The sequence below is a fragment of the Zonotrichia albicollis genome, chromosome 1 (assembly GCF_047830755.1).
Source record: "Zonotrichia albicollis isolate bZonAlb1 chromosome 1, bZonAlb1.hap1, whole genome shotgun sequence".
NCBI classification, from domain to species: Eukaryota; Metazoa; Chordata; class Aves; order Passeriformes; family Passerellidae; genus Zonotrichia; species Zonotrichia albicollis.
The window spans coordinates 39,570,926-39,595,758 of NC_133819.1; the positions used below are offsets into that span (position 1 = coordinate 39,570,926).

At 40.5% G+C, this 24,833-nt stretch overlaps 1 long non-coding RNA gene across 1 annotated transcript; it reads right to left on the bottom strand.

The window, feature by feature from the left end:
- Positions 1–9,708: 9,708 nt before the first annotated feature.
- LOC113460429 (uncharacterized) lies at positions 9,709–19,472 on the bottom strand. Its single transcript, XR_003382257.2, has 5 exons — positions 19,306–19,472; positions 17,864–17,959; positions 14,121–14,195; positions 12,521–12,611; positions 9,709–10,610 (listed from the first exon to the last, which is right to left on the bottom strand). It is a non-coding gene; the product is annotated as an uncharacterized LOC113460429 (long non-coding RNA).
- Between the last annotated feature and the right edge of the window lie 5,361 nt (positions 19,473–24,833).

The window sequence follows — 24,833 nt, forward strand, 5'->3', positions numbered from 1 at the left end:
CTACTGTTTAGGTCTCCCCACATCAGAAGCTTGTCTGGTTATCACAGAATCCTGCAGGTTACTCTCTATTTTCTTGAAAATACCCCCATACACTACACTTTCTGTCTTAAGCTGTGTTAGTCTGGTGTCATTATCCCAAAGCAGTCACAAGAGCAGAACTATGAAGTGATTGGGGGAAAAATACTACGTAATCCAAAGATCTTTGTATATTTTCTCTTCCATCTCCAGAAGTGTGCATCAAATTAAATTTACTCAAAATGTGACAAACTTGTCCTACATAAAAAGTTATGAAGTGGAATGTATGTTTTCAAATGCATGTAATAGCATTGATTTACAATTCCTCATACAGAGGAATTTTTATTGGATTTTTTTGTAGTCTGTGCCTTTGTCATAGGCAAAAGTACAAATGTTTTACTGGGCCTATTCTCCCTTCTTTGGATTGTATATGCAGTCAAATAAGGCAACAGATAAAGCAAAAATGACGGATTCAGACTTTCCCAAAGTTTTTGACTAATAACTGTGAATGCAGAACTACATTTCAGCAGAGAATTCTGAATAGCATTCACTGATAACTTCTATACTAGGATCTGCTCAGTGCTGGTGGTGTTTTCAGCCCAGTGCAAACTCTCAGAAAAAGAACATCCCATCTTTAAGAGTGCCCAGGTTCAGCAACTGAAAGAGGAAAAGATAAGGCTCTGCATGAAGAAGCATGAAAGCTGCGATGAAAGCAGAGAAGTTGTTTTTTTTCCCCAGCTTGGTAGATTAATTTATTATGGACACTGCAGTTAAAACAAGTCTTAAAGAAATTGAAATTGAAAGTAATAAGAGGGAGCCTGCTTCGTGAATCCAGATAAGAAAGGCTGCCAGGAGGTCTGCGTAAGGTGAAGGAATGGAGATGGAGGAGAATAAAACAAACACAGCATTGACATTGACTTGGCTTTTGTTCTTCAGTTTTAGTTCTAGTTTATGTTTTGCTTTGTTTTTTTTAAAGAAGGCTATAAATAATCTAACATGAAATGTAAAATAAATTATTCCAGCATAACAGTTCCGTAAATCTTGCTCCAACCCCCCCTTCTTAGTCACTAGAAGTATATGAAAAATGCAAATCACTGAACTCAAAAACTTACAGCCTCAGTAACTGAGGTAACAGGGTTTTGTTTATAAGAATAGCATAGCACTCTGCAGCATAAACCTTCAATTAATCCTTTAGTGCAACCTACAACGATAGACTGCATGGCATTATCAAATTCTCTTTTAGCTGTACCGCAAGCACACTAAGTTAAAAGTGCTTCAGGCAGCTAAAATGACACACTTGAAATTTTCTGTTGTGTTTCTCTGTTCTGCTTTCAATTGTGCTAATGGGGGAAAAAAGTGAGGGGGAGAGAAGATAGAGAAACCCACACAGGTTTTAAAATAGAATTTGAAAGGCAATATTCTTTATTTACGTATTTCACTGTGTTTTTTCCATTGTGTATGCATATAATCCTTTCAATTTTTGCCTTTTTACGTGGGTGTGGGTGCAGATCCTTACCTAAGGCAGGCAAAATTGGTGTCAGTGAGAGTGGCATGGTGCCACTCTAAATAGAGGTTAGATGTAAAGGCTCAGTTTTGACTGCCTAGGTTTTGGTGCTTACCCTAGATTCAGGTTAGGTGTGCAGAATGAATCTGTGGGTCAGGGAAAAACCAGGCTCTTTGCTCAGGTAAGACCTAGGTGTGCACCACCATCTCTTTCCCTGTATCCTGGTATGTTGATGCAGGGACGGAGAAGCCAGCAGACAAGTGTTCTTATTGGGATAGTGAGCATGATTGGGCATGTCATGCTCTGCCCACTGCCTCTGTTTGCCTTTGAGATGCAGCAATACCTGGCTCAGGTTTCCTTGATAACCTTCATAGGTGTCTGCTGAGCTTCACTTTACTCTGGGTAAACCAATGATTTTCCTTTGACTATGAGGAAGCTAGGACAGAATATATTTCCAATATAGGCTATTCAAGAAAATGTCTAAAGTTAGTGGGAAGAAACTACCGAAAAGATCTATCTTTGGAAAAAAAAAGCATCTATATGGGATGTATACAGAAAATTTCCAATAAGGTACCTTTCTTTGTCTGTATTTCTAGTGTGCAGCCTGCATTCTGCTAACATTGAGTGTATGTTTGGCATAAGAATGCATTTAGTTCGTCTCTAATAAGATGGGATTATTTCTTTGTCCTCTTTTGGCTAGTCTGACAAGAAACAGAATTGTGTTTCTTCAGTTTATTTGTATAGCCTCTCAGCCAGGATTTCCTTTCCCTCCTTCCTCAAAAGCTTTCATTGCTCTGTATTATTTTGTGTTGTTAGAGTTTTCCTATTGGTATTCATCAGACATAAAGGCACATATGCATTTTCTGTGGACTATAATGCAAACTACTGCTTTACTCTAAACGGAGTATTTGCATGAAAGAGGACCAGAGATCTTTGAATTTAATTTTATTCTGTAAAAAATCCTGAAGGCCTGAAGAACATGTGTTAGGTGATTTTCATTCTGCTACTTTGAAACAGTACTGATAATGAAATGTCCTGTAGGGATGGCTTTGGAGAGACAAGTAGTCAGTGTTGCAATGCAGTGGTGGCAGTGCCAGTGGTGCTTTGGACATGCTATTGCCACTGCATTGTGCTCTGGAAGAAAAAAAAGATAAGAAACAGGGTGGTTATGGGCTGTTTGGCCAGCATTGTTGGAGGGCAGTGGTTGTGATTTCTGCACTTTAGGCTTCTCTCAAGCTATTCTGTGAATGATAAAATCTAGAAGGAAGAAGTGGCATTACCCGAGAGAAAATGAACAAAGAGATTCCTTGGAGTGTTATTTCTGGCAAACAATGTTTTTTCCCTTGGATAGCTTTCACATTGCTGGAAGAGCCAGCGGGCATCAAAGTGCTAAGGCATGCTATGTTTTCAGACACCTGTGAAGATAAATTTGTTGTGAATTTTGGGTTTTTGAGTTAAGTGCCCTCAGGACAGGAGATGAAAAATTAGTCCTCCTGTTTGTGAAATGTTGTCTGCATAGCTAAGACAAATTTTTAAAACCTCGTACGTTTCTTCCAGTGAAAAACAAATCTGCATAGAAAAATAATTTCCACATTAACCCCATTTGTGTGTTGTTTATTTTTTCCAAACTAAAGCAGTGTGCTCCAAGGCATTTCATTTTACTTTCAGTATTTCTGTGGAGGATAAACTACAGTCTTCCATGTGTGATTTCAATGAAGTTTTGTTTTCCTTCAGCATTTTGTGTCTGTGTTAAGATGGGCTAATCAAAGGTAGGGATTCACTGCTCTCTTTCTCTCCAGGTAGCACCAGGCAGAATAGTGTGCCCACCTTACCACCTGCAGTCAGAACTGCAGCTAGATGTGTGCCCACACCCTCTTTTCTCTCTCATAAATGATAATTATTTTCTCTCACCCTTTATCTTATCTCCTCAGATTATTAACACTGTGGGACAACAATATTTCTTTGATTTGTATTTTAACTTCACTGAGAAAAATGGGATGCTGATCTCTTATAGTTTCTGGGAAAAATGGAACCAACCTCTATAAACTATTTATGCATATTACAAGGAAAGGATATAACTCCAACTAGCAGAAAAACCACTACAGATATTATTTTGTCTATTGCATGAATGGAAAGAAAATACTCATGTTGTTCAAGGCTTTGTCTTCCTTTTATATTACTTTTTCTTCCTATTATGAGTTGTTCAAGTGCTGCCTAAAGCAGCTTCTAGATTTCTAATCTAATGGCCATGTTGTTAAAGGTCTTTTTCAAAGCCCCTGGCTTTGTTGTGCGTTAATCCCATTCATTTTTTTTCTCCTCTGTTCCCTTCCCCTGTGTGACTGGCCCTGGTGCAGCCACCAGCTCCCTCCTGTCCCTGACAAGCCAACCAGCCCAAAAAATACCAGGGACCTCATTAGTTAGAGGGCTGTTTCTGTTTGGTTCTGTGGCATATACAGACTGCTTTCTTTTTAAAAATCTCTTTGTTTTCTGTCCTGGTTTTTTAGTCCAAGGGCTTCATTCATAGCAAGCAAAGAGGACTGACAAGTGATAACCTGGAATATGTCCTGCATCCACAGTCCTAGATAAACTGGGAAGAGGTTACCCTTTGATTACTGATCCTCTTTGTCCCCCCTAATATGAGAAAGATGGAAAATGTTGATGAACTTTTTATCCTTATTGTCTGACTGGTTAGAGAGAGAAGTGAGAACTGGCAGTGGGGCAGATGCCTCTTTCCCTGCACAACCCTCGGTGATGCTGTAATTATGTGACAGGGAAGGGACAGGAAGAGCTGAACTGGTCTGTAAAACTCTCTTTCTCACATCTGTTCAGTCTGCTTTCCTATGACAAGTGGATATTCCTATTGAGAAATTACTTTTGTCCAATCTAGCACATTTATACCACAGCACTGCCAGCAGTGGGAGTGTATTCATTACCAAACGTGCATTATCAATCCATACCATATGCAGTCCTTCAGGTTTCAGCAGAAGATGAGGTTTTTGGAAGAAAAAAATAGGTTCTTTTGCTGCTACTCAGGTGGGGGTAGATGAAGGCCACAAGAAGAGGATCAGTGAAGTTGGCATGTAATGACATTAGTTTGCTTTGAAAACAGCTGAGGTGTTTGAATTTGAAGCCTTTGAATTTCACAGGAAATCCTTGCAGTGGTGTCAGGTGTTGGCTGCACGCTTTAATACGGTTGTTTATAATTTTTTCCACTTGTTAAATCTGTGTACATAGCCTCATGTATTTTTTTAATATGAATATTTGCATTTTTTATCTTGGGATCACTGAGAAGGAGATGTAGTGAAGCAGTAATGTGTACTGTTGTGCATATTTTCTTCCTTTGCTGTGAGAAAAAATAGTAAACATGGTATTTAAAAATATCCAGAGGTCTTAAATGTCACTTTTGCAAGAACAGAGTGCTGCAGATGAAGTCTTTGATCTCTGAGAGGCTCCTTCAACTAAGCTTTAATGAATGTGTTACCTAACTGTCCTTCAAGAAAGGCCATGATTATTACTTTGTTGTGTAACATTTCAGAAACTGAAATGCTGAGATTCTTCAGCAGAAATGATTGTCCTCTCACATGCCTGGCTCTGATTTGCAGTGAAGCAGCATCTTCTGTGCTGCTGGAATATAAGTTTGTTAAATGTTGGCTCAGGATAGTCAATGTCTACGCAAGGACTCCCTTTAGGTGAGGCTGATGTTCCTTGCAGACCACAAAATGTTGCCGCTCCCCAGATGACCTGGCTGAATCACTGAGTCCCTGCTCCACAGGGTGTGCTGACATGCAAAATCTGTGGTTTTGGACATCCTCAAAAATGAGCAGCCTGACACCCCATTTTTCCCTCGTGGATTCTGAGTGGAGTGAGATGAGTATCTGGAGGAATGCAGTGCTGCTCATCTGTGGCAGAAGTGCAGAGGAGACCTGTGAAGTTCTCCTAAGGCAAACATTGCTTCCAGACAACTCAGCTCTGGAGCAGTGCAGTTACCACTTAGCCAGGAGAAAACTATGAAATCCACAGTTCCTGTGGTTCCTGTGCTGAGTCTTGGACACCACCTGAATGAGCTATTTATGGGGAGTACAAAAACCTGGCCATTGGTGTCAAAATCCTTCAAAAGTGAGGGGTTCTCTACAGAGTTTCTAGTTTAGGGAATATCTTACAAATTAACGTGCAAAGCTGCTTCATGAAGAAATTTCTGTTTACTCATAACATTAGGCATTAATTCCAAGCCTCTGTACTCTTTTCAGACCATTGGCTTCACTCCTGGCTGATGTACAGCATGCCTTACACCAAACTCAACAGAACTTATAGTTTCAGAAGGTGGGGTTTGGGCTTTTTCCAGTGATTATTTAGTATGTCATGCATGGTTAGCGCTTTCCAAAATGTTTAAAAAATTGACCGAAAGTATCTTCAACTTCAGTGCAAACCAGGGAATGCAAAAGCTGGGCTACTTACAAGATTTATGTTTCTGTTTGCCACTGGCCAGATGGGTTGTTGACTTGCAGTGGATAGAATAGAAAAGAATCAACGAATAACAGGGGCAGCCCTTGGTAGAAATGCCTCCAAAAGCTCAAATGAATATTTCTAAGGACCATCTATTCATTCAGGGCCTCAGTCTGCAGCACTCACTCTGCACAGCTTTCTCATCTTACTTGCTCATGAAGAACAAAGCACTTGGCTTAGCAGATTTGTCATAGTGCCACCCTGCTCACAGCTAACCTCTATTTTCTTCCAAATAGGAATAAATCCTTAAAGAGAGCAACAAAATATTCTCACACATCATATGGCAAATGATGGCCCTAAGTCAGGGTGTGATATTTACTAACCAGAAGGAAAATGTCTGTGTGCACACTCATTCAGAAAGAAGAAAAAATTACTATATTATTTTTCTTTCCTTAGTAATTAAAGATTAAAGCTCCAATCCTGATTTGGCACCTCCTGCATAGCCCAAACCTTACAAAGATTTCAACAGTCTTAGGAACACCACCGATATCTTCGTGTAATGCTTGACAAATGCTTTAATGCTGTGATCAAGAGGAAAGCAAGATTTCATCCTAAAAGCTGCATTTGGTTTATAACTCTGATTTTTAAAACAAGTGTTTCTGTCACTGCCATCTGGATGTGTTACCCATCTGGGAATTCTGAGAGAGTCTTCAAGTGCATATGAGGTGCCCCTATGTAGGATAGTGGGGAGGTGGCGTGGACCAGCAGCGTGGCTTTGGTCTCCTCTGCCCACTGCTATAGGGGCTTTATGCAGGAATGCTTTCAGCTCATTTTAAATTTCGATAAAATGTCAGCAAGACAATTTCCTTTAAAAAAAAAAAAAAACACAAAGCCTAAACACAAACCTCTCGGCCATGTTATTTTCCTATAGAAAATACCGAAGAGAAGAGAAGAGAAGAGAAGAGAAGAGAAGAGAAGAGAAGAGAAGAGAAGAGAAGAGAAGAGAAGAGAAGAGAAGAGAAGAGAAGAGAAGAGAAGAGAAAGAGGCAGAGGGGAAAGAAAATTCAAGTTTCAAGAGACTTTAGGTTGCTGACTATCTTCCCTAGGGGATAAGAAAGTATGAGCTTTCAGGAGTTTAACTGCCCCTTTGGCAGTAGCTGCTTGGGGACTACTCTGCCCAGATCTGGCTTTCACCATCAAGTACCCATTAAGTGGCAGGGAGTGCAGTCTTTACTCACTTGATACTGCTTATACTCTGCCTACTCATTTTCTGGAGCCTACCCTGCTGTTTTGATTCCTATTTTGGTGACCCTGGACTGCATTCCCATTCATTTCACCCTTGGAACAGATGGGTTTTTTAATCTTTTTTTACTTGCTCATCTTGACCTGCCTTGATTGTGGCCTTTTTCACTTGCTTTCACCTGATTGTCAATGCAGCCTACAAAATAGATTTATTGCCTTGTCCCTGTCAAAAGAGGGAGAACCTTTCTCTCTTTGTTCAGTAATCAGGGGGGTTTGTGCCTTTCCTTGTCACAGCAATCACTAGTTACTGGTGAAAAGGCAATGGAACTGGCAGACCACAGAGTTTGATCAGTTACAGAAATGCTTTCTTTCTTGCTTTTTGTCATTTGTAATTGCTGTAATACTAGAAATCAAATAGAATGAAATAAATAATAACTAATAAGGATATGATGGAGATGTGTTATTTAACTAGAAATCCCTTGTACTCTAAAAAGAAAGTTAGACTGTTGCAGAAGGAACTAACCTGGGACTTAGTTCAAGTACTGAACCTGAGTAGAACTAGTAGAAGATTGATATTACAACCTGTAATATTCATTACCTCTTTCTGATTTTTGCACTTCACATGAAACATGATTCATAGCTTTGTACTCCACTGTTTAAAATGAATATTTGTTGTGCTGGAAACACTGATTCTGGAAGTGTCTGACAGTCTGTTTCTCTGCCACACTGTTATACTGCTAAAAAAAAAAAATTGTACTCCTTTTACAAGGAATTTCTGGCATATACCTTGTTTGGAATTCAGATTTTTGTATTATTATCATGGGATCAAATCCTGCTGCCCTTATTCAGTCAAAACTGTCACAGATTTCAGCAAAGCCTTGCCTAACAAAGTAGGGTGCGAAGATCAGGAAGGAAGGTTTAGATTTTTGCAGGTACAATATTTAAGAAGTCACAAATATCTGTGTTACTTTCTATTTATAACATCGTGGAGAGAATTTTTAAAAATAATAGCATTGTCCTGGGTATCTAGGAATAGGGATGGAAATACCTATTAGGTCATGGGGTCCAGTTTCTTACTTCACTGATGATAGTTTGTAGGTCTTCAGCCACTTCTAACCCCCTGTGGTTTTGTTAAATTTCAAGGCAGTATCCAGGTTACTGGCAAAACTGAAAGTGCCAATGATCTCTAGATCTGTTGTTTTTCCTATAAATATTGAAGAATTTTGTGATTGCAATTATTTGATACAATTACATTAGAAAAGTGAGATACTTACGAATACATTCAGAACGGGAACTCAAGCATGTTGGAGAAGGACAGCTTAAGGTTACTGTGGAAGTAATCTTCATCCATTTATGTCTTGCAGTTTGCTCAAGTTAACCCACTTTTCTTGTAGTATCCAACGTACTTGTCCAATTGCTACAGGCAACTAGAAGTCTAAATCAGCTAAATATTTAATTATTTAATTTTTAGCAAACTGGTAACTACATTAATCAGCCTTGACTCTTTTCTTTCAGGGTTATTTTTTCAGCTCAGGTTTTTACTTTTAGGAGGAGTTAGAATGAGCAAACTAGTAGGACAGCTGAAACATTACAGTTCAGCACCAACAGAATTGTTGTAATCAAATTGCCCACTCAATCCAAATTCTTTGCTACTTTACTGAGGCATAACATAGCATAGAAAAAGTGCTCCCCAGTCTAGAAAATAGACAAAACTGATTCTGCTCAAAAGAGAAGCAGATACTGTAATAGAACTCACTTTTTTCCAAGTGAAGGATATCAGGGAGAACACTCACTATTTCTGTCAATGCAAAAGGAAAATCTGGTCTTTAAAGCTAATCTGACAGGGATAATGCAGTATAAACTACTTCAGTTTCGAGACCATTGCAATTTCCCAGCTAATGTGTGTACAGATTGCTTATGAGGCACTCCTGTGAAATGCATTTGCCTGAACATCAGGTTAGTCTGCAGTGTATTAAAGGGCACACAGAAAGGAATCCTTAATAAGTCATCCACCCGGCACCCTCTGTTTCAGCAAAAGGGTTGCAGAAGCTGGTAGTGAAGATTGGCATCTTCTGGTGACCAAAACATCTCATGAGTGCCCAGCACCACTGGGGTAGTTCAGCTTTTCAGCCACACAGCTCCTTTCTGCTGGCACATGCTGTCCTCATTAAGGAATCTTTTTGCAGACTACCACTCTTTGTGAATTTTGCCAACGGCAGTACAACAGGGGCTTCTCATGGAGCACAGTATGGTGTCTTATGAAGACTTCTTTATTTTTGCAGGCTAGTGAGTCTTTCACTTTCATGATTTTATAAGGGTACTTCAAAATATGAACAAGAAAAGAACAGAAGCGAAAGAATCTACTTTTTGCTATCACAATGCTAGTCAGAGTCTTTAATGATTTACACCAAGGAGCTTGTATTTTCATTATCTTCCTTTAATGAAAAACTACAGGAAACAAAATTAACAACACCAGGCAAAAGGTCATTGTCAAATTGGCCTGAAATCTAATAATGAAGACTGACTACAAGTTCACATTAAATAGCAATGGCTTGGTTTCTTTTGCATTAGTAAAATGCTCTGTAGGTAGGTGGCTTGCCCCTCTGAAATACTTTTGGAAAGAAGAGCAGATGGGCTGTGATGGCCCCTCCTAAAAAGAGACAGGTGTTCAATGACAGGTAGGAAAAGCTGAGCAAATTTATCACTCCAGATGCAAATCTGGAGTTGGGCTATTTCATTACAAGCAAACCAGGAAGAAGAGAACGTGTTGTTTGATGTCCTGCTGTATTTAGCTTTTTTCTAAGACTGAAAAATAAAAGTTCTTATGCCTGTTCTGTTTTTATGCCTGGTGCTCATCTATTGATCTGGTCCAGGTCCAAGTTGTTGTTATTAAATCATATCTGCAACAATGATTCTCCCCTGTAAGCAATCAGAAAATTAGAATAAAAATATATTTTCTTTTCAGTAGCTGAGCTAAATTAAAGGGAGACTTATTCAGCACAGTGAGAAGCATGGCAGTAAATTATTCCACTCTCATATTTATCTGTCCAAATAATCAGTGTCTTGTATGAGCGAAATTGAAAGGAAACTCTGGTGCAGTCACTGTCCATCACTGCAGATCAAGTGCTGAGCTGTCAGCTGCCCTCTGGGGATGGAAAAATGAGAGCAAACTCTTCCTCTGACCTCTATAATGGCTGTGAATATACTAATGTTAGGTGCAGATTTGCAGTGTTTGATGGGGACTTGTATCTGTTCATTCACTTGGTAAAATCAGCACCAACGCTGGCACTTTTTGGGCAAGGAAAACAGGGCAGGAGAGCAGGAGGCTGGATCTCTGAATTTTCCTCAGGTACTTCAGAAGTCACAATGTGAGCACTGGCCTTGTGTATTTGGCACCCTACCTGTGCTAGTAAGAGATAAAAGAAGACTTGATTTGCTTACACATTTTTACCATCACGACTGGAGCAAAACTACTACTATTACTTTGATGCATAAATGCAATCTCTCACCCACACCCAGAGCTCACTTCTACAGACCACATTTGTAAAATAATTTTCTCAAGTGTTTTCTGAGGCCTGGAATCATTGCCAGGCAAAGAGTAGCAAATTATAATAATGAAAACTAGTGATGAAACTCCTAGGCCCAATTTATGTAGAAGAGAACTCTATCACTTTTTAGTATTTGCATGAAAACAGATCATGAAATTATAAAAGGATTTTTTGTTTTGAATTTTGGAAGCACTGAGGAGCACAACAGAAATGAGGTCCTTACCATACCAATCAACAAAAAACAATCTCCAGAGCTGCCCCTGTGTTTGGAGAAAAGTGAAATCAGAAACAAAACACTCATACCTCAATTTTGCTAAAGAACACGGACACAGGGCTATTAATTGGCTTGCCCAGTGTCATGCAGGATTTATGTGACAGATCAAAGAACAGAAATCAGGTCTCCTGAGTCCTGTTCTTCTGCCTCAACCGCAGGATAATCCTTCATTTCAAATGCCTGCCAATCAGCTCTCCTGGATATAATGCTGGCTGAAGTGTTACCATTGCAGTTATGTAAATGAAACTAGTCAATATTCATCAAAGCTGGACAGACAAAGGAAACTCCCATTACTCAGCCTCAGGACTTCAGGTACTGCTTTTTTAGGATTTAGAACAAAATTAAATGGGACAAACTCTATGAAACTAGAAAATTCAATAAATCCCCCTTACAAAACAGGGCAGTCTGAATAAAACATGGCCCTAGGCAAGGGGATTGCCTACTTTTATCTTACTCCTTCAGGAATAATTTCATTTTCAACAGCAACTGTAGACTTCTTTGATTGGGTTTTTGCTAAGCGCACGGTCAAGATGTCCAGATTTGCTCTCCTTGCTGTGGTACAGCTGTTCCCTGTGCCAGGAACATGGACATGCTGTAGGGAAGGGCTCTCCATGCTGCCATCTAGCATGTCAATTTCTTTATTTTGTTAAGCTCAGCAATGGCACATGTGTGTCATGGTCTGTGCAACAGGACAAGGGAGGAAAACTGCCCATGAGGAGGTACAGACTGGGCTTTCTCACACGATTTCCTCCCTGTAGAGACCTGATTTAGGGGAGAAACACAAGAGTTTTGCATGTTAAAAAGGGGTCCACAGAGCTGAAAAGATGCACTGACTTGGCAACTGCCTGTAGTGTGAGCCAGCCCCTGTGTAGTGAGAGCTGAGAGCCCCTTCCCGGCACGGAAAACCTCAGTTAATCATTCCCTGGAAGTAAGGTGTGCAGCCACGGCCTGAGCAATACAATACAACTCTTTAAGGAGATAGGAGCGAGTTAGAAAATTAAACGTAGAACTTTAAAAAAGAAACCTTTCAACTATTTGTGTTAGAGTTTTACCCTTAAAAATGAGGCCTAAGACCTGAGGCTTCAAAAATCCAGCCTCAAAGCCTAAATCCTCAAAGGTCTTTAGACAGCCAATTCTCAGTGGCATAAATTGCTTTTGAAAAGATATTTTATGCATCTAGCACACACAAGTATTTTTTTAAAAGAGCTTGCAAAGGCAACATTGCTGTTGTTGATAAGGGAGCTTCTGCATGTTTTCAAAGAAATTATCTATCTGAATGAGGAAATAATGTGTTTGCTAAAAACCGAAATCCCAAACCCTAATGTTTTGTCTTATTTATTTATGTATTTATTTATGTTAATTATTGAAAAGTGGATTTCAGTCCAGGCCTACGGTATTTATCTGATTACACACATAGCTGTAGGATGCTGTAGACAAATTATAGGCTTTGGTCTGCTCACCCAGGAGTAGTTATGATAAATTTGGCTGGCTTACCTGGAAACATTTCATTTGAATTTTGGTCTCCTTTCAGACAGCTGCATGATTTTCCTCCTCTGGGTACCATTCACTAATAGGTAGCTTTGAACTGCAAATTAAAATTTTGCTTTCTGTGACCAAAGTTAATTTTTGAACTGTTTCTTCTTACCCAAAAATCTCCTCCTCTGAGAGGTAAATTGCATTTTATGTTAAAAAGAGAGAACAAGAATCAATTTGCACCAGCTCAGTGACTACAAAAGTGTGATGTGTCATGAGAGCTGGCAGCACTGCAGCTGCCTGGACTTCCCTCGCTAAAGCTGCTGCACAGAGTGAGTCACTGAAGATACAGCAATATCTGGTCCATAGTGCTCCCACTCCTCAAGCAGGGCATGCTGCTGGTGTTCAGGAGTTGTGCACAGCACTATCACAGGAGTTATCCACGGGAGTTGCCCACTGGTGGTGTCACAGCATCTCAGCATTTTCCCTTCAGCACTGAAAGCATGACTGCTTTAGTCTGGAGCAACTGATGCTGAGCAAATTCATTGTCTGTGCTCGCATGCCCATGTGCTCAGCACAACACACTGTGGGGAAACTCTATGTGCCCCTGCAGCTAATTCTATTGCTAGGGTGCCTGGGAGGGCAGTGAGCTGTACACTGGTGGTTTTGCTTTTGTTGATAAAACCATGATGTATTTTCCTTACTAGATCAAGTCAACTTGTAAAGCCTGGAAAGTCCAGTGAGGCATTACAGACACTGCTTGTACTATTGTTCCTTGATTTGTGATCCCTAAACCAGGAACAGAGTTTGGCATGCTGAAGTCTTGATCCCAGCTGCTCTATCTAGCAGGAATTAGTGCTCTTTCTCTTATCTGGCCTTGATTCTGTTAGGCACTAGAGCTAATAGGAATCTTCCCACTATACTGACTTTTGTCTTTTCTAACTATATGGTACTAGAATTTGTAATGAGAAAAAGTGTGTATTATTAGTAACATCTGCATTTTCTTTAGTACTAAATACTCAATATTATTTGATAGTCAAATATATGCCTCTCACTTCATTAAAAGGGTAATTTGTTCATCTTAGAGCTAACTTTCAAGAGTGGGTTGTGATATTTTTAGCTCCAGACAGTGTGTTTTCTCATTGCTGTATCATATTATCTCCTTGTACACCTTAGCTGCAAATGTCAGAAGTGAAGGATTAATTCTAATTGATAAGAGAGTTTCTTTAATATAACTTCATTTGTTGAATAATTTATTATCTGAACCAATGCTTTGTCTTAAGAAACAGATTACATACACAAGACAGTAAAAAAATTTTTCAAATGCTAGAGTCTTTGCCTCATCATGCATCAAAAGATAAGGTTTGTTTCTCAGGTAAAGTGAAACAAAGAACCCTACAAACTTTCTATTTCTGCCCCTTATAGATAGCTTAAATTCATGCTAGAATTTTAATGCTGCATGGTGCATTTTATTAATTGATATTGTCATTTTGAAATCTCATTGATAATGAGCTTGTTCAGGTCATGCTGGTATTTCACTCCTTGCCCTAATTGCACTGTTTCCCCAGAGTGGCAAGACTAAGCTAGTGATAATTGTTCCTCTTTTGTCTTCATACTTTACCTAAAGGCACCAACCTCCACCTGAGTTAAAAAACCTCTTGAATCTCTGGTTTCTTCATTTTTCTGTGTCACATTTCTGCATTAAAAAACAAAATTAAGAACCCCTTAGAGCGAATTATTATACAATAAAATATACTGATGAGTATCATTTAGGCTTAAAAAGCTTCAATCAGACCTATTTACATGCCTTCCCTTCCTATTCCTCAAAAAGACTATATAATTCCTAGTCAAAGGCTACAGTAATGAAGATCCATCATATCTATTTCTGTGCTCCATTTTCTTAGTGACATAGAATAGTTCCTAATTTGCCTCTGAATCTTCTTCGTTGCAATTGAGACATCTGAACAGACAAGTTGTTCCCTTCCCCTTTGCAATTGTCTTGTCTGTATTCTAAGGCTTCTTTTGAGATAAACAAAATCATCTCAATCACTATTCTCTGGTGATGATTCTTAGTTTTCTGGTACTAAGGTGTTCTCATGCTCTCCAGGTTCTCCAGGTCATTCTCCAAATATTTGGTATAAAACTGGACATTCCACTCCAGTTGAGATCTTACCAACACAGCATCTTCCAGGTTTTTCTCCTCTTTTTATAATTCAAGGAATTTTTTTACTTTCCAATGGCATTGTCCTGTGCAAACATTTTAATCCATTGTAATTATGAGAAATTTTTCTAGGTCTTGCTGTCCAGCTGAATCTGTACTCATCTGCTCAGTTGACTGTGCTTGCCTGGGTATAGTTCACTGCACTCACCCTTGTTGAGAACCATTTTGATGTTTGTCCAGAAAGCTTTTTCAATTTATCAAGAGTATTTTGTATTCTAACCATATTCAGCCATCAAAAATTTGCCAAATATTTATTCATCTGACTTAGGCTCCCCTTAACAACTCAAACACCTGTTTAAAAGTATCTCTGTATTAAAAATTAAAAAGTATCTACAAGGTTACATTATCAGAATGCTGGACATATGAAGTAACGTAATTATATATTGTGCTTCCTTTTGCCTTGATGATTTTTCTCAGTTCCACTGCCAGAATCATCCCTTGGGAAGAAGGACAGTCAGAAAGCATTTTCTAAAGCCACCCTGATTGACCCTTATACTTAAAGGCTGCTTTACCCCAGCTTCTGCTGCCCTCAGAACTGCCCCAGGACTTAGCTATGAGTGGGCATCTCCAGAGTGGTTGTGGGTGAGACATCGGTGGGGAGAGGACATGGATAAGATTTGCCTTCAGAGGTATTCTCTAGATGGTGCCACACATTTTGCAAGGGTAAAACCACATGGAGATTCCAAGACTCTGTGCTGTAGTGCAGGTGCAGGGCACAGCAAGCTGCCATGATGAATTGAACTTTTGCTGCCTCTGAGCTACAGCGCAGCTTTCTGTGTGAACATCCCCCCAATTTATGGGCTTGAGGATCAAAACAGACCATTTGCCACTTGGCTAGGGTATCCTCTTCCTTACAGTGTCCCTGGAGATATTTCAGTGACTCCAGTGGTATTAGTAGTTTTCCCTAGACAACTCATCTATTCTTTATACCTGAGATCCTGGCAAGACTCTTACTTAGCAGCTATATGGTTGCTGGGGGAGAGCAAGTCAGCCCTATCCCTGCCATGGGTTATGGGCCATATGCTGCATCAGCTAATGCTAACTGTAGTACTCCTCTCTCTTTTTCTTACCTCTTTGCCATCTTTCTCCCTATTTTCTCCTTTTTTTTTTAATTTTTTTTTTAATTCCTCTCCCAAAGACAGCAAAGGTAAAAAGTCTAAATTATGAGAAGCCACAAGCATTTCTGGGTAAGAGCTCAGGCTTGTCTCCCTTTCCACACAGCTGTTCAGCAAGAAGTTTAGATTACAGCTCTTTATGTCAATTTTGTCTTCTTGCTATAGACTGTTGAATTTGCCTAAAAGGTACCATAAGTAAAGCACAGGTAGAGCTTTATGAATGATCAGAAATTCCTCTTAAATATTGCACAGCTTCCTCGTTCCCAGTCTTCTCTCTCTGTGAAAACAAGCTGTGTTTATGAGCCATTCACCCAAACATTGTTCCTTTTTGCATTCATGGCATAGAGGATCCTGGGCAGAGTGAGTGTTCCCACAGCTACTGTGCAAACAGCAGCTAAGACTCAAGTCCGCCAGGATGGGGGTATATTGCAGCTTTGAAGCTGCTTGATGGGTTGGTTTGTATATTCACATTTTTATATGCATATTTATTGCCTAGAAGCTTATGTAGTCATTTCTTTGAGGAATCTGGAAGATAAATGTTAAAATGGCACAATCTCAGTGTGTCCCCATGGCAACCCTTACACGTGATAAGTTCAAAGTCAGTGGATCAGAGATGTTACTCTGGAAAAAGACCAGATGTGGCAGACAGGACTTTGACCCAGGCAAGAGGCTCTCCTCTTTACAGATGCTGGTCCTACTCATGCTGTAGCTAATGCTAAGAAAGTGTTTACAGACCTTTCAAAGTTGATTTCCCACCTGAAGATGTTCTAATTTGCACCCTGATCCAGCAGCTCCTCTAGATTTGAGCAGCAAAGGACTGCCCTGTCTCCTGTTCCTGACAAGTTCTCCTGGCCTGGTTTGACTCCCATGGAGTGCCTATGCCTATAAGCACTGCATATGACTCCTCAATTCCCTGCTTTCTGTAGTATTTCTGAAGCTTATTTTGTGCTGGTCTCTGCAATGGAGCAAAGTAGCTGGAGAGCAGTGGGAAATGCTATGTGCTATCACTGATAGTGACTGAACTTCTAGTCATCAAATATGTACTGAACTCCCTTATTAATACAGGACCACTCTCTTCTGTCTCCAAATTCTTCTGCTGTCAGCTGGATCAGAACAGATGCCCAGTACCATCTGTTGAATACAGAGATTTCTTGCCAACATTGTACAAAGTGTCTGTGTTGTGTTAAATGCCCTGGCTTTGGAAAGGATAGTATGAAAGCGTAGGGAGCCAAAGGAAATTACACATTACAGACACACTCTGTATTCTCCTGCTGTCCTTGCCATTGCAACAGCTGTAGCCAGCAGCAGTACCTGTGCTGGAGCAGTTTGAAATCTGAACGTGTGGGCGTCTGGTGCTGTTTCCCTGCAGGTCCTAAAGAAATTGTCCTCATCCTCGGGAGGTGAGCAGAGGGCAGAGTGCATGAAGAGAGCTGCACTGGAAAGGGCTTAAATGGGGAACCTGTACAAGGCTGACTTCACTGTTGGATTGTTTGATCTAATTGGAACTGGCGTTTTTGTCAAAATATCTTAAAGGACAGTTAACAGTACCTGGAGCCCTCTTGTCAGGTACCTAAAAAACCTGGGGAACAAATATATAAATAACAGCAGGACCAAGGAACACTTTAACATACATAAGAAATCTGGTCCAATTGAACCCTTAATATGAATTCAAATAGAATTAATGGGAAAACAGCACAATAGCCCATCACAATCGAAGGACAATTGCAACTGCTGTGAAACAAAATAAAATAAGATGGCCAAGCCTCAGAGCAAAACAGACACCGTCCAACTCTAGTTCTAGATAAAAACTGGGTATTTATGAAATTCATAGCTTTTTTCTTCTTTCCTGAATATCTCCATTGATGTTGAAAGCTAATTTTGTTTGCTGAGAACCATGTCTTTTGTTACACTTATGTATCTGCTTATAGGGAGCAGCTGTTCCATATCCTGGGGTGTTGAGCTAACCAGATGAAGCAGTTAAGTAGGTCTTTATAAAATGATGAGATGTCACAGCAAGTCACTGCTCACCAGGCATCCTGGCAAAAATGAAGCTGTGGCTCTGGGGAGGGTTCTCTAAGGCAGGTGGCAAAGGCAAAGTTTTGGGAGTTGCTCTCTGAAATGGTTCTGTGAGGAGGGAAAAAAAAGAAGAGATATGAAAAACAAAATAGAGAAATCAGAGGAAATGAAAGTAGTGATATTTAGCACAAACTCCTTTGGGAAGGCAGAATCAGGGATCTCAGAACATGGTGATTGATTCTGTTTTGCTCCTGCCACTTTCATGGAAATAGTGCCCTCAGTGCAATCTTTGTCAATAGAGGAGGGCACCAAAGGAATTACTTGACTAGCATAATCTATTTATCTTTGCCATGAAAAAAATAGAGCTAGATCCAAAATATTGTCCACAGCCTCAGGCAAAAGTATGACAAAAATATGTGTGCAATTATGTTCCTCACTTTGAGCTTTGCTATTATCAGAAGGCATACAACTGCCTCTCCCTGCCCACAAGCTCTTTCTGAGATGAAGATAGAGAATATGTATCACCAGCACTCATAGTTAATAGTCTTACCTCTTTTTCATACATGAATACTGTGCAAACAATATCTAATTCATAGTTATTAAATAAGTAGATATTAATATTTTCATTTTGATGATAGACCAGAGGAGCAATTTCTTTCTTAATGTTATGTATTGAGTCATTTTCTTGGCAATGCGCAGGCATGGCTGGCTGGAAAGGGGGTTAAGCACCGGACTGTGCCATGAACTAAACAACCTGATCCTAGTCTTCCTGAGTCTTCCTTAGTCTTCCTGCACAGCAGCAGAGAGAACATATGTTTCTTCTGAAAATGGGAAGAACAGAAGTGAATCAGGCCTGGCCACCACTCTCCAAAATACTGGCTACTATCTGGCCTAACGAGATCAGACCACTGTGATGATACAGTCCAGTTAAGAAGACTACTCCCACAAGGAAGCAGGGGAGGAACTGCCCATAATCCTGGCTAACAGAGTCTTTCAGTCTCATTTTCACATTTTGGGTACATTTTCTTGTTCTTGAGCCCTACTTGATTCATAAGGTAAGCCCCTAAGCAAATTGACCTAAAAAAAGCAGGCTTGTACTGGTAGGGCTGTAATAGGACAGATGTGTACCATCTGGGGGCTCCTAGGTTAGATGATTAGTGTTAACTCATTAAATTAGGATATTACCACAGAAATAGGTGCCTGGTTTTTTTGATGGATAGTGTAAAAAGACTAGGCACCTCCACAGAAGCCATTCAATGCTCCCAGGAGTGAAGAATAAGATGCTTGGTTTGCCAAAGAGAAACAGCAAGACAGGTGTGTATCTTAATGAGCATCTAAATCAGGGTTTTTCATTAAACATGTCCATCCTAAAATCCATCCTTTCAGTACTTAGTGTGTGCCAGAGGGTGGCTGTTTGCTGGAGGGGAGAGGACAGCATAACTTGCAGAGCTCACCTGGGAAGTGTCGGCTCTTCTCAGCCTGAGGGCTTCTGTGCAACTGCTCCCTTTTCTAAAAAAAGCTGAGTCTTTCCCACAAGGCAGAAAAAGAGTTTCTTGCCATTTCTGTGAAGATTGGCCACTGTGCAAGGAGGCAAGATGAAGCACTGAGGAAGGTCCTACAGCAGCACAGGGCCAGGCAGGGGACCAGCTAGAGAACAGCAAGGAGAATATCATTATAATGGTAATTTTCTTGACCTACTTTATTCAACTTTGGCACTTTGAAAGCAGGATCCCTAGCAACAGCATTACAGTCCTGAGGATTCCTGATAGGGGCTTGGTGTTTGGTTGTTTTCAGCTGCTGTTCCACATTCTGAGCAAGGCAACTTGCCAGCAGCTTAACAAGCACATTGCCAAAGAACCTGTCTCTCTTACCCATGCTCTCTCACCCGTTCATTACTTTGTATTGTTACAGTAGCCATGGTTGGGTTAAAAAATCAAACAAAACTTTATGCTACGTGAAAAAAAAATGGTGAGGAGAAGAATGCTGTAGGCTACTTGTGCTGATATGAGGGTTGCTCTGTGTATCTGAGCTCATGATCCTATGGTTAGGTACAAATAATGAGTCAGAGCTGAATGCTTCCCATAGAAGCATTACATTTTCAACAACACACTGCTGGGGGGGTTTTATGAAGTTAAAAGAACACACAGACATACACTGGTGAATAGACACTCTTGGGGGAATAGGGAGGGACCTAAAACCATTTTATGTGTTTGAGAGTCTATTTAGGTAATGGTATTTGCCTACCAAAAAACTTCATAAATACTACTTGGATTTCTTTTATTCAGACATTTGCCTCCTTGTTTCTTTTTAAGTTTCTAGGAACTCAGAGACAAAATAAAACATTGCCAAACCTTTTACCATTAGGGTTCTGCTGGCCATCATATTGCTCATGTAACCAGACGTGGTGTCTATATTGTATAGGTCATATGAAATAAGTTGGTGTCCTCAGTACAGCCTGTAATAGACTGGAGTGATGTTGAAATAGGTACAGATATCCTTGTTACCATCAGGTTTGACAATACCTCAAAACCCTGGTAATTCAGATACAGAAAAAAGCTGTCATCCTCATCTACTCTCTCCCACTGCTCCATGGCCTTTCCTTCCTTCTCTAGGCAGAGGCCCAGAGCAGGATTTGTGTCTCTCATCCATGCTGCAGTCTCTAATGGGTCTCTGCAAGCAGCACCAGAAGTGTCTCAAGCCCTGAGGGATGTTAACTCTTAAAAAAACCATCCCTCTTTTAATAAACCCAAACAGTTTCCAAAATTTTCCTTTCTGTTAAACTGTTCTTTTGAAGCCATTAATCTAACAACCTTTTAGTACCAGAAATGCATTTCAGCTCTGTTTTCAGTCCTCCTGGCTGTAATAGTTGCCAGGTCCAGAGCCAGTCTCAGAAAGAAGAGGGTTTCAAAGACTGCCTTGTCCTTCCTGAGATGTAATCCATTTTATTACAGCTGGCCAGCAGCCTGAGGTATGTATTGTTGCTGTTGGAGATAAACACATTGTAGGTGGAAAAAAAGACAAGCAGTATTACCTGCTATTAACAGCACAATGTAAAATGTGAATCTTATAGCACCTAAGGAAACTGAATCCCAAAATATCCATGTTTTATAGTCCTACATGTCATAATCCTGCCCATACCTTCAACTTGAAGGGGTGAACTGAGACTTTGGAATAAAAGGTTCAAATGGGAGCGTTGAAATTTTCTTCTCCAGAATTGCACAGAATAACAGAATAGGAAGGAACCAACATGAACGATTGAGTCCAGCACCTGTCCATACAGAATTAAAACAGTTTGTATGGTTCATGTGGGTTTTTTGAGTAGTTGTTAATAATTTGTTTACATTGATCCAGGTCAGATGCCAGGGGCTCGATGCTTTCTGAGCTGTTCCAGACCTGGGGCCGCTGAGCACCCAGCTGGGACACAGCACAGCATGCTATCACACGCTGTTGGCTCTTTGAGGCACTATGCTGCCTCCTGGGTTAGTATCCAGCTTGATTTGCTAATCCTCTGAGCCAGAGGAAGGAAAGGAAACATTGCCTGAGGCATGCAAGCAGAGGCAGCTGTGTGTGAGTGAAGACAGAGAGGTGGAGCTGGCAGCCGAGGGGTGTCACAGAGGCAGAGCAGCCCCGTGGTCACCCAGAGCTGGGGCTGGAGGCACACACAGCCTGCTAGGGTGCCAGCAGTAGTTACAAGCTGCAGGCCAAACAGCAGACTGAGGCAGTTACATCATTCTGTTGCTTTTGCCCAGACTGCCTTTGGAGGCTGTTTTAGAGACAGGTGGCATTTCATCCTTGCTGTGATCTATCAAAGTCACTCATCAAAACTCTGGCTACAGGGAAATTAAGGAATGAAACATCATGAAGGGGAGCCAGGATTTCATCCATGGCTACCAGGATATCACACTCCCTGCTTGCAGCAGCACTGTGGCATTTCTTCCTGAATGCTATGAGTGTGCTTGAAGGAATCCCCAAAAAGAGGGGCAGAGGATGCTTAACTGCTTGTCTGGATGTCCTGGTCTCACCACACAGCTGTTAAGACCCTGATGTTCCAGCAGAGCCTTAACAGGGACTGAAGCCACCCCTCTGAGTATAGGTATTTACAGAAATCCCCCTGTTCAAAACATACTGTAAATAGTATATATATTGAGTTATTCTCTCTATATGCATATATGTAACAGGGATCTTGACCTATAAAGCCAGACAGGTCTCAGCTACCCATTGGTATAAAGGATCTGGATGTGTGCTACTACCACTTTTCTTAGTCTGCCTTATATGGCTTGTAGGTGTGCAAAGCTTTGGCTGGCTTTGCTTGTGCATAAGGAAAACTTTTGCCTTTTTATTTCCTAAATAAGAGGAAAGGAATCATAGCATTTTATTTTTTTTAACACATAAACAGCTTCTTTGAATCTGTATTTTACCTTCATGAATTCACTTCTTTCAACTGCAGCACTGAAAATGCTTTATTATAAATCATGCAACAGTGGGTGTATTTTATTTGGACTGATACAGATTGTGCTGCTTTATGCTACTACTACACCACGAGCTGTGCATTTTTGCATGTCCTGAGGTATTTTACCTAGTTTTAGAAGTTCACAGCAGAACCTTGGTTGATTAGAAAGTATAGAGAATTGCAACATAATGAAAAATTACCTGCGGTTTTTGCTGAGCTCATGGGTCTGTGAGCATTAATGTAGTCATCACTATTCATAAATAGTGAGATACTGCATGCTACTTTTCAAGGATTTAGTTGGCATTACAGACCTACTGCTGGTGGCAGGTGTCTTGATGAAATGGGGTGTTTCTGGGGATATCTGCTGAAAGTGAGAAAACTTCCCAGGAATCATTGTCATCCCATTTCCAGTAGGGCTAAAAAGAAGTTATCTGCAGGTACAAGACAATTTTACATGTATTTTCTAGTGATGCATTTAAACTAGAATGTTAAATTTGAGCCTAGTTTCTGTCAGAGTGACTTTGGAGTTTCTGATTCCTGCCACTGAGGTGCTGAAAGCTGAGAGATGTTTTGATGCATGAGCTTGGGTCTGGGGAAGTCCACATACAAAAATATGTGGAAGTCATAATGAGCAGATGATCCTTATCTCCTCTTATCAGGCCTTCTGAAGGGATGGTTTCCCAATGTTTCACTTCAATCAATGCTAGTTTTCTTTGTTGTCTCTTTCTTTCTTTCATCTCCTTGTGAACACTACTTCTTCAACTGTTTACCCAGGGTTGTTTGTTGCTTTGAAAGTACATGTAAAACTAAAAGTTGCCTGAGGTCACCCGGTTTGGATGTAGACCTCCTTGGTATTCTTTGACCCTGAAGTGTGGCATAACCAAATACAAAATTAGGCATGACTTGCACTCCCTCCTCTGCTGGCAGAAAGGCTGCATGAACATGATGATATGAATTGGCTGGACCAGACAAGAGTGAGAAACAAATACAGAATAATGACTTCACATACAAGGTCCTGTTGGCAGGGAGATTCAGTTTGTGGTGAATCTTTGGGGAAGCATGAATATTGCCAATAAACAAATGGGAGACATAGTTTCTGAGGTTAGGCAGAGGAGGAAGGAAAGTTCTGTTAGCCATATCCATGTTCAATTAGTGGCTAATAAAAGTGACATTTGCTCAGTGTATTCTTCTTATGACCAGTGCTGAAAATAGACCTCAGCTATTAGCATATCTGACAAGCCACAGTTTTTAGCCCACTTTCTCAACATCTTGCCCAGCAGAATAGGTGAGTCTGTTTACTGTGATATGTTTCAGCATGATTTTATACCATTACTGAGAAAATGGTCACATTTCAAACAGTGAAATTTCAGAATATTTCAGAATATGCAGAGCACTGCCTGTCATGTTAGCCATGGATGGATGGTTCCCTCCTCAACTAGTGTAGGATGGCACTGCTTGTGCTACAGCTATGAAGTAACTTGTGATGGGTAGAAAGGAAAAGCTCTCTTCCTATTTGCAGGCTTATACATAAGAAAGAAATATAATCAAATAAGAAATCACTTTTGTTCTTTAGATAGCTATATAAACAGCTAAAATTACCTCTTTGTGAAGGAGTTCTGAAGTTCTCATTGAAGTTCTGATTTACTCAAGCTGTCCTGGAAAATACACTTCATTATTGCAGAATTGTTTGTGTTTATCCAGAGGAGAAACAAAAACATTGTTTGAGCTCTTTGGAAAAGTGTGGCTGAGTTTTGAACCAGATAGAAGGGGTAAATTGCTGAACTGAATGGTGATATTATATGAAGGCACTGGGAGAATATAAAGTTGCTGTGTCATAACTGCAGCAACAAAAGTATTTTAAGGGGGTGGTTTCTGCTAATTGCCTTGAGCCCTTTGCTCGGATCTGGTGTCCCTTACCACTGTTCCAACAAGATCTTTCCTATTTTGGATTGTGTTCTGTCGGGAGAGATTAGTGTCTTCATGTTATTTGGAAAGCACCTGGGCTGGGACTGGGCAGCCAATAATGAGTAAATAACTCATGTATTTTGGGAGCCTGTAACAGTAGCTGTGTGGAAAATGGCAAGTCTGTCTGGCTTGCTCTGCTGTGTGTGTGTCCTGAGAGAGCGTCTGTACACAGCACGTGTCTCTCTGGCTGATGTGACCACCGGTGACTGTGCAGATTGTGCAGAGTGAACTCTACAAAACCAGAAGTGAACTGCTGGGAAATAAGTGAGCATTTCACACAAAGCAGATCTGAGAGGACCTTGTGGCCTCTGCAGCCACGAAAGCTGGTGTGTTGTGCTTCTCTGTGCCCATTCTCAGCCCTGGCCACCACAGCACAATGGCATCCTGACTTGTTGGGTCAGGATGAGCTGCTCTCATCCATGACAAGGATTATAAACATGCTGTTTCTTCCTGCCTTCCTCCCTGTCATGTCTGGACAATAGGTCTTCCAGACTTCTCTCAGGGGTTCCTTTTGTGCCCCATTTCCTATTCCTTTCACTCAGGAAACCCTGATTCACCACCCATACA